At 45.9% G+C, this 9,525-nt stretch overlaps 1 non-coding gene across 1 annotated transcript; it reads right to left on the bottom strand.

Moving 5' to 3' along the window:
• Nucleotides 1-9,125: 9,125 nt before the first annotated feature.
• Nucleotides 9,126-9,280, bottom strand: LOC131270015 (5.8S ribosomal RNA). The gene has a single exon (XR_009179162.1). It is a non-coding gene; the product is annotated as a 5.8S ribosomal RNA (ribosomal RNA).
• Nucleotides 9,281-9,525: the final 245 nt, after the last annotated feature.

Below are 9,525 nucleotides of genomic sequence, written 5' to 3'. Positions count from 1 at the left end.
ACCTGTTGTCCGAGGCCACTTGCATGGTCAACGGTTGAGGTGGTGATGGCGGGTCGGTGCTGTAGGGTGCCGGCCTGTTGGCTGCCTTGGCCGGGTTGGTTGGTTAACACTTGATTGGGCTTGCACCCGAGGGTAATGGCACTTGAAGGTGGGTACTGGCCGGCTGACCTGGTGTGATGGTTGGTTGGTGAACACTTGGCGGTACTTGCACTTGGCTGTGCTTGGACTTGAAGGTGGGATCCGGCTGGCCTAGGCCATTGGTGGTTGGTTGGTGGGTTAGCCCTTAGCTGGGCTGGCTGGCTGGCTGGCCATCGGTGGTGTGGTGTGGTGAGGTGTGTGGAGTCGAGCATCGCGCGCCGTTGCCTTCTTCGGAGTGTTGTAGGTACGCAAGTGCTTGCAATGCAAAGAGGTTGGTGATGGAGTGACATTGCCTTCACCATGGAGTTGCGGGTACTTAGGTACTTGCAAGGAGATGGTGGTATGGTGGTGTTGCGTGTGTGGTGTTCGATTAGAAAGATATAATTTCTAAGTCCGGATTAGTGCTGTCAGTGGGGCCGCCGCTAACAGGTCCTGCACGGCCACCGTGGGGCTTGACTTGGCGCTATTCCGGACTTGGGGCGATCACGATGTCCCCGTGCGGGACTTAGAAGATGGAAGAACACAAGTACCCTTATCCCATGACTTGTGAGCGATTGGCATACGTTACCACATGAAGAGAAAAATTGGCTAAGTCCCGGATCCATATTATATGAAGAGAAAAATCGGCTAAGTCCCGGATCCATATTATATGAAGAGAAAAATTGGCTAAGTCCCTAATCCATATTATATGAAGAGAAATATCGGCTAAGTCCAGGATCCATATATAATAACCTAATAATCGGCTAAGTCCCGGATCCATATTATATGAAGAGAAAAATCGGCTAAGTCCAGGATCCATATATAATAACCTAATAATCGGCTAAGTCCAGGATCCATATATAATAACCTAATAACAGGCTAAGTCCAGGATCCATATTATATGAAGAGAAAAATCGGCTAAGTCCGAGATTGGGTCTGTCAGACATACACTTTCAAGATACCACACAAGCAAGCAAGATGGCCTAGTGATGGAACCATATAATATGAAGAGAAAAATCGGCTAAGTCCGAGATTGGGTCTGTCGGAAATACACTATCAAGTTACCACACAAGCAAGCAAGATGGCCTAATGATGGATCCATATGATATGAAGAGAAAAATCGGCTAAGTCCAGGATCCATATAATATGAAGAGAAAAATCGGCTAAGTCCCAGATTGGGTCTGTCAGAAATACACTTCCAAGTTACCACACAAGCAAGCAAGATGGCCTAGTGATGGATCCATATGATATGAAGAGAAAAATCGGCTAAGTCCAGGATCCATATAATATGAAGAGAAAAATCGGCTAAGTCCCAGATTGGGTCTGTCAGAAATACACTTCCAAGTTACCACACAAGCAAGCAAGATGGCCTAGTGATGGATCCATATGATATGAAGAGAAAAATCGGCTAAGTCCCAGATTGGGTCTGTCAGAAATACACTTCCAAGTTACCACACAAGCAAGCAAGATGGCCTAGTGATGGATCCATATGATATGAAGAGAAAAATCGGCTAAGTCCAGGATCCATATAATATGAAGAGAAAAATCGGCTAAGTCCCAGATTGGGTCTGTCAGAAATACACTTCCAAGTTACCACACAAGCAAGCAAGATGGCCTAGTGATGGATCCATATGATATGAAGAGAAAAATCGGCTAAGTCCCAGATTGGGTCTGTCAGACATACACTATCAAGTTACCACACAAGCAAGCAAGATGGCCTAGTGATGGATCCATATGATATGAAGAGAAAAATCGGCTAAGTCCCAGATTGGGTCTGTCAGAAATACACTTCCAAGTTACCACATGAGCAAGCAAGATGGCCTAGTGATGGATCCATATAATATGAAGAGAAAAATCGGCTAAGTCCCAGATTGGGTCTGTCAGAAATACACTTCCAAGTTACCACATGAGCAAGCAAGTTACCACATGAAGAGAAAGCCGGCAAAGTCTGGGAATGTTACCACATGAACTGGAAAATGGGCAAAAACCTACCTTCACAGGGAACGTGAATAAGTAAGGCTGTAGACATCGGATCGACAAGCCAAAGACTGATATGGAAAGGAAATGAGTAGTACTAGCTTTCCTGAGAGTTGCAGAGCTTAGACTGCATATGAACGAAAGTTATTAAGCGTCAAAGTCAGAGAAGTTACCCAAAGGAACACAAGTTCCAACTTAGAGCATGTATACCGCCTAGACGGTAAGAGGTACGGCCAGGCTGAGGAATAAGGAAATGTTGGCCAACATGTTCCCTAACTATCCCCCGAAGACCGCAAAGCAATCCAACATCAACCAAGAAAGTTATAGCCCGATCAAGGAAACACCTACTTTGCACCGATATTGCACCAAATACATGTACCAAGCACCTTCGGTTGCATACCTGCAGGGGTTTACCATAGTAGGCCATGGAAGACCGATATACCGAACATAATCACTTTCTATCTCCTCGGGTGTTTGAGATAGCGCTTTGCGGTACAAGAACGAAAGTTAGACTTTATCTTGGTGCATCTTTTTGCCCAAGATCACAAGACCCTATCTACCAAGGCAAGAAAGTTGTGTGGGGACAAAATGTCCAAAAGTGCCCAAAGTGGCACACTTGAACCATATATTCGAGAAAAACACAAGTGTGGGCCCGAGCTAGCAAGTTGAAATGTTCTGACCGTCAGTAGCCCTAGTTGAGGTGCACTTATCATTATATGAGGCCAACGTGCCAGCTAGTCTCTAAAGGGGCGATATGGGTGTTCCAAGGTTTGTACCCAATTGAGGAAAAAACAGGGTAAGGTACGGTGTACCGCGAATAACTCGGGCTATAGATGTCCGATCGATGAGTTTGGCATATGTATGGAAAGGTCTCGACGAGACCTAACTACCCTGAAAGTATGAAGGCAAAGACTTGAATGACCGGGAAGTTATTAAGTGCACAAGTGGTAAAGTTGCACCAAAGTCCATGTTACCCGAAGTGGTACATGAACACCCAATATTCGACCAAAACACAAGTTTAGAGACGAGCTAGCGAGCTACATTGTTCAGACCGTCAGTAGCCCGCATCAAGACACGCATTTCATTATATTGAGCCTAGCCGCTAGCTCGACTCGAAGTCGGTCATATGGTTGGTTGATGGTTTGGACCGACCACGTGGTGTACCAAGGTGATGTACCTTTCATGAATTAAAACTCTGGCTGTATGGCACTGAGCGACAAGCTAAGGTGTGATTTGGAATAGTCTTGAGTGGGACTATTTAGGAAAAATGCGAACAAAAAATCACAAAGTCCTTGGGCGAAGCTATTAGCGAAACATAGAGCAAATTGGTACCAAAAACTATGGAAATGGGACTTGAGTCAAAAATAACCGCAAGTTGGAGAAGAGATAGCAAGCTTGCGTAGAACAATTATATTTGGTGCATGGTATCACCAACAAAAAAGTATATGGGGCCAAGGTGCTGGCTGGCCTCCAAAGTGGAGATATGGGCGATCCAAAGTTTGTACCCAAGTACGAACAAGTATGGAAAAAACAGGGTAAGGTACCAAGTACCAATAATAACTTCGGCTGTAGATGGCCGAGCGAGGCAAACGGCTCACCGTTGGAAAGGTCTTGGGGAGACCTATCTACCCTGAAAGTTTTATGAGGCTGAGTTGAAAGACCACGGAGATATTAGGTGATGATGGTCCAATTCGGGGACCAAGTCGCAGGAAATGGCACTTGACCAAAATCACCCTTGGAAGGTGAATACCGGCTTACCGGTAAGAGATAGCGACTTGGCGTAGAATATTCATAAGTTGGGCGTGTAGAGACGCAACTTTCATTATATGGGGGCAACCCGGTCAGGGTGCTCCAAGTCGGTCGTTTGGTCGGTATATGGTTTGGGCCGACCACATGGTGTACCAAGTTGAGGTATCTTTCATGAATTATAACTCGGTCAGTTTGCCACCGAGCGACAAGTTGCGGTGTGTTTTGGAATGGTCTTGAGTGGGACTATCAAGCAAAAATACAAACAGAATATCAGCTTGTCCATGGCCGAAGCTATTAGTGAAACATATAGCAAAATGGGTCCGAAAACGAATGAAATGGGACTTGGACCAAGAATAACGGCAAGTTGGAGAAGAGATAGCAAGTTGGCGTAGAACAATTATATTTAGTGCATGGTATGACCAACAAAAAAGTATATGAGGCCAAGGTGCTGGCTGGCCTCCAAAGTGGAGATATGGGCGATACAAAGTTTGTACCCAAGTACGAACAAGTATGGAAAAAACAGGGTAAGGTACCAAGTACCATTAATAACTTCGGCTGTATATGGCCGAGCGAGGCAAACGGCTCACCGTTGGAAAGGTCTCGGGGAGACCTATCTACCCTGAAAGTTTCATGAGGCTGAGTTGAAAGACCACGGAGATATTAGGTGATGATGGTCGTATTCGGGGACCAAGTCGCAGGAAATGGCACTTGACCAAAATCCCCCTTGGAAGGTGAATACCGGCTTACCGGTAAGAGATAGCGACTTGGCGTAGAATATTCATAAGTTGGGCGTGTAGAGACGCAACTTTCATTATATGGGGCCAACCCGGTCAGGGTGCTCCAAGTCGGTCGTTTGGTCGGTTTATGGTTTGGGCCGACCACGTGGTGTACCAAGTTGAGGTACCTTTCATGAATTATAACTCGGTCAGTTTGCCACCGAGCGACAAGCTGCGGTGTGTTTTGGAATGGTCTTGAGTGGGACTATCAAGGAAAAATACAAATAGAAAATCAGCTTGTCCATGGCCGAAGCTATTAGTGAAACATATAGCAAAATGGGTCCAAAAACGAATGAAATGGGACTTGGACCAAGAATAACGGCAAGTTGGAGAAGAGATAGCAAGTTGGCGTAGAACAATTATATTTGGTGCATGGTATGACCAACAAAAAGTATATGAGGCCAAGGTGCTGGCTGGCCTCCAAAGTGGAGATATGGGCGATCCAAAGTTTGTACCCAAGTATGGCAAAAACTGGTAGAGGTACCTTTCATGAATTACTGCTCAGGCTGTATGGCACTTAGCGGGACGCTTGGCTCTGGTATGGAATAGTCTTGAGTGGGACTATCAAGGAAAAATACGAACAAAAAATCACCATGTCCACGGACGAAGGTATTAGCGAAACTTAGAGCGAAATTGCGACCAAGTCGCTGGAAATGGCCCTTGGACCAAGTATACCGTCAAGGCGGTACGAGATAGCGAGTTGACGTGGAATATTTATAAGTTTGCCTCCACGAGACGAAAGTTTAGTTATATGGGGCCAACCCGCTCAGGGTTGTCCAAGTCGGTCATATGGCTGATCGAAATTTTCGACCAAGTACTGAGAAAACAGGGTAAGGTACCGTGTACCTCGAATAACTTTGGCTGTAGATGTCCGAGCGAGGCAAACGGCATAGCGTTGGAAAGGTCTTGAGGTGTTCTAGGCACCCTGAAAAGTTTGAAAAGGCTATCTGGAAAACTCGTGGAGATATTAGAGAAACATTGGGCCCAAAAGATACCAAGTCGCAGGAAATGGGCCCTCCAAGAACACCCTAAAATCCCAATTACGGCTAAGTTGCAGGCCAGCTAGCGAAGTGAAATGTTCTAGGCATAACTAGAAACACGGTAATGCGCAACTTTTTGAATCAGAACTTTTTTCGATATCTGGCCCCCAAAGGGGGGATATGGGCGATCAAAGGATTTTTCCAAGTTTCGGTACTTTTTACGGTATCGCTCATAGCTCCGGCTGTATGCAAGCAAATGACAATCTAAGACATGATTTGGAAAGGTATTGAGCTAGTACTAACTTACGTTAGAACACAGCGAAGCGCTATCGGTTCATGGCAAGGCCGATATAAGCAGTCAAAGATGAAAAATGATTGACAAAATGAACAATTACCTTGGTACGCGAATAGCGGCCAGGGATGAAGAGGTACGAAGGTGGTGTAGAAGAATTAAAATTAGGGCTTGGTACGCTCTAAAAGTTTGCCCAAGACCGCAAAGCGCTCAGACCCATAGAAAGTGGCCATTTGGGCCGAACAGTGCGTGCAAAGAGGTGAAAATGCAAAAATTGCACTTTGGGGGGCGATTTGCGGGGGGAAGGAGGGGTCGGAGGGCAAAATGTCCCTTGACCAAAAAGTCTTATCTCGTCGAGATCTACAACATTGCCCAAGACCGCAAAGCGCTAGCTCGCAATCGAAAAATCGAGAATTTGAAAATTTTCTAAGTCTTGGGCTCCCTAAGGAAAAGTTTCAAAAATCACGTTTGTCCCCAATTTTGAAGGGGAAGGAGTCGGTTCCGGGGCATGGTGTCTTCGGCAAAAAGTCTTATCTTTTTGCGTACTTTCGACTAGTTCAATAAAAATTTTTGACCCAAAATTTGTTCGGCGGACCCCTAGGTCGAAAAACCCGAAAAAAGTCGAAAAAAGTCGAAAATGTCGAAAAATGAGAAAACCTCATATTCGGACTCTACACGAGCCCCAGATATTGAAAAGTGAAATCCGCGGTCGATTTGGAACAAAAAATTGACCTAGGCAAAGTTGTATGGAGGTAGGGACCCCTGAGAAAAAAGTTTGGTCCCGAGGCTCCTTGGACCACCAAGTCCCTAGGTCGGACCAAAATCGGAAAAAATCCGACCAAAGTCGAAAGTGTCGAAAATTTTAAAAAACCCCTTTTGGGGCCCTATGGCCTCCCTAGATAATGAAAAGTGAGGTCCGCGGCCGATCCGGAAGAAAAACTTGACCTAGGCAAACTTGTATGACGGTGGGGACCCAAAAAAATTTCGATGAGTGTAGTTTAGACAGGCCGGAAAATGTATCGGTGGTCCGTATCAAGGGACGTCTTTTAGTTCCATGGGGTGGTGGTCGTCGAACAAAGTCGCCTAGGTCGACCACCAGAAAGACCAGTCGTGTTGTAATGGATGTTTTGGCCACTTTGCTAGGGAAACCTAGTAGGTCGAAGCAAATTTGGGGTTCGAGATGAGTTGGTGAAAGTTGGTCCAACCTAGGTGTGCTTGGTGGAGGTTGACCATGAAAGTAGAGCATGATAGGAATGACCATAACTTTGGTTCTAGATGTCGGATCGGTACACTTGAGGCAGTTTTGGAAAGGTGAAGGCCTGCTCTAGCTATGTTTCCTACCAAGCTGAGCGCCTACTAGTGACCCGGAGGAGGTATTAAGGGTCAAAGGCAAAAAGGGGTACCCTAAAGTGCATGTGACCAAGAAAATGGGAAAAACGGTATCGCCTATAGCTCAGGCTGTATGGCTCGGATCGGAAAGCTTGGATATGCGTTGGAAAGGTCTTGACGAGCGCTAGCTATGTGTCCTACCAAGCGAAGCGCTAGGTGTTGAGCAAGTCGGTCATATTAGAGGGCAAAGGTGAAAAATGGTGGTTTAGAGGCGAAAATTCACCTTATGATCGAAAATAGCGGGCGAACGATAAGAGCTACGAACACGGCGTAGAACAATCATAAGTACGTTGTCACAAGACCTAACTTTGGCCAATATAGAGCGAGAAGATCGGAGGTACCCATCAGGGTGATATGGCTGGTTCAAAGTTGGACCAAAACGAGACTTGAGAAATGGATTGAAACACGGTATCGCGAATAACTCAGGCTGTATGGAACGGATCGACAAGCTTAGATCAGTGTTGGAAAGGTCGAACCGAGCGCTAACTATAATCCCAAACAACCGAAGCGCTAAGTGTTGAGCAAAACTGAGTTATTAAGCGACAAAGTGGAAAAATAATACCAAAATGGCCAAAAATCACACAAGACCAAGAATACCGAGCAAGCGGTAAGAGATAGCGGGTTGACGTAGAATACTTATAAGTTTGCCTCTACGAGACCTAAAAGTCGTCCATAGAAAGCGAGAAGATCGGACCACTCTGGAAGGGTGATACGAGTGGTCAAAAATTAGCAAAAATGAAACATGGCTAAAATGGATTTGACTTGTGCACCGTATAGCTCCGGCTGTATGGCATGGATTGTTAAGCTAGGATATGTTTTGGAAAGGTAACACCCAGCGCTAGATACGACTAGAAGAAAGCAAAGCGCTAACTAGCATGATTTGGAAGTTATTAAGTGTCAAAGTCGAAAAATGTTACCAAAATTGAAACTCGAGTACATTGGGCCAAAAAGTACAAGTTGTGAAATTTGGACTTACGAGTAAAATACCGAGCAGGCGGTAAGAGATAGAGACTTGGTGTAGAACAATTATATGTTGGGCATGTTATAACCTATATTTGGCCCGAACATAGTGACGAGATCGGTGGTACCCAAAAGGGTGGTACAGGTGTTAGATGGTTTTCCCAGAGCATAAGCTCCACATGATATCAAGTTGGTCAAGTTGGACTTGAAAAGCGCTAAGATGACGGATAGTGAGACGCACCAGTACACGGAATCGGATAGACGGACAGGCCGCCACCCCTACGTGCTGAGCTTCTCCCGTTTCGCTCGCAGCTACTCAGGGAATCCCGGTTGGTTTCTTTTCCTCCCCTTATTAATATGCTTAAATTCAGGGGGTTGTCACACATGAACTGAGGCTTATGTACCTTGCGGTTGTTATCGTCACATCTGGCTTGCGACTACTTTGTTTCAATGTCCAATATGTACCGTTGGACTCGGTTAACGGGCTGTTAGCCCGCGTGTGGTTTAACTCACTGATACCTTCCATTGCCCATACGCTAGTTTGTTTGTGTTCCTTTGGTCAACTTCCATACTTGAATCATTTGTGCTACCGCTGCTGCTTCGACGCTACTTTGACATCTTCGCTTCTATTTAAATAAATAAATAAGCTGAAGCTAGACATCAGTAAACACCACCACAGACACCACAAGCACGCCTTCTCCTCGTACTTCCGCCTCACGCGGGAACACGGACGCTCTAAATACTTCGAATTCCAATGCCAGTATATTGTAAACCACGGGTTCTTTAATGCTAGCGGGTCGTCGCGACCCTAGTTAACATCATGGTGCACGTCTCGTGACGGGTGTCACGGCGTAGTTAAATGTATGCGATACATTTCTCAAATATAAGCGCTCAGTCATCTGTACATCATGGTAGGTTCCCACGACGTGCAATATGCGTTCAACTTATCAATGTTCATGTGTCCTGCAGTTCACATTATGACGCGCAGTTAGCTGCGGTCTTCATCGATCCATGAGCCGAGTGATCCACTGCCGAGGGTGACTAACTTGCGTAAGCCGCCGCTGTGCGCGTATACCCGTTCCCCGTAGGGAGGAGCAAGCCGCCGCTTAGAGACGAAGCATAAAGTGTCCTCATTCCACATAGGGCAAGCTGGATGAATCCATTTTACCCAGGACGGCCGAAGCGGCGTGGACCAGGGGAGAACTGAACCTTATACTTCACACCACAGTAAGTCTACGTGTCCTCTTCCACATAGGGCAAGCTAGAACTAACTATCTTACCCAGG

This window comes from Anopheles coustani, assembly GCF_943734705.1.
Source record: "Anopheles coustani chromosome X unlocalized genomic scaffold, idAnoCousDA_361_x.2 X_unloc_120, whole genome shotgun sequence".
In the NCBI taxonomy this organism is placed as follows: Eukaryota; Metazoa; Arthropoda; class Insecta; order Diptera; family Culicidae; genus Anopheles; species Anopheles coustani.
This window is presented reverse-complemented; position numbering and strand designations above follow the sequence as displayed.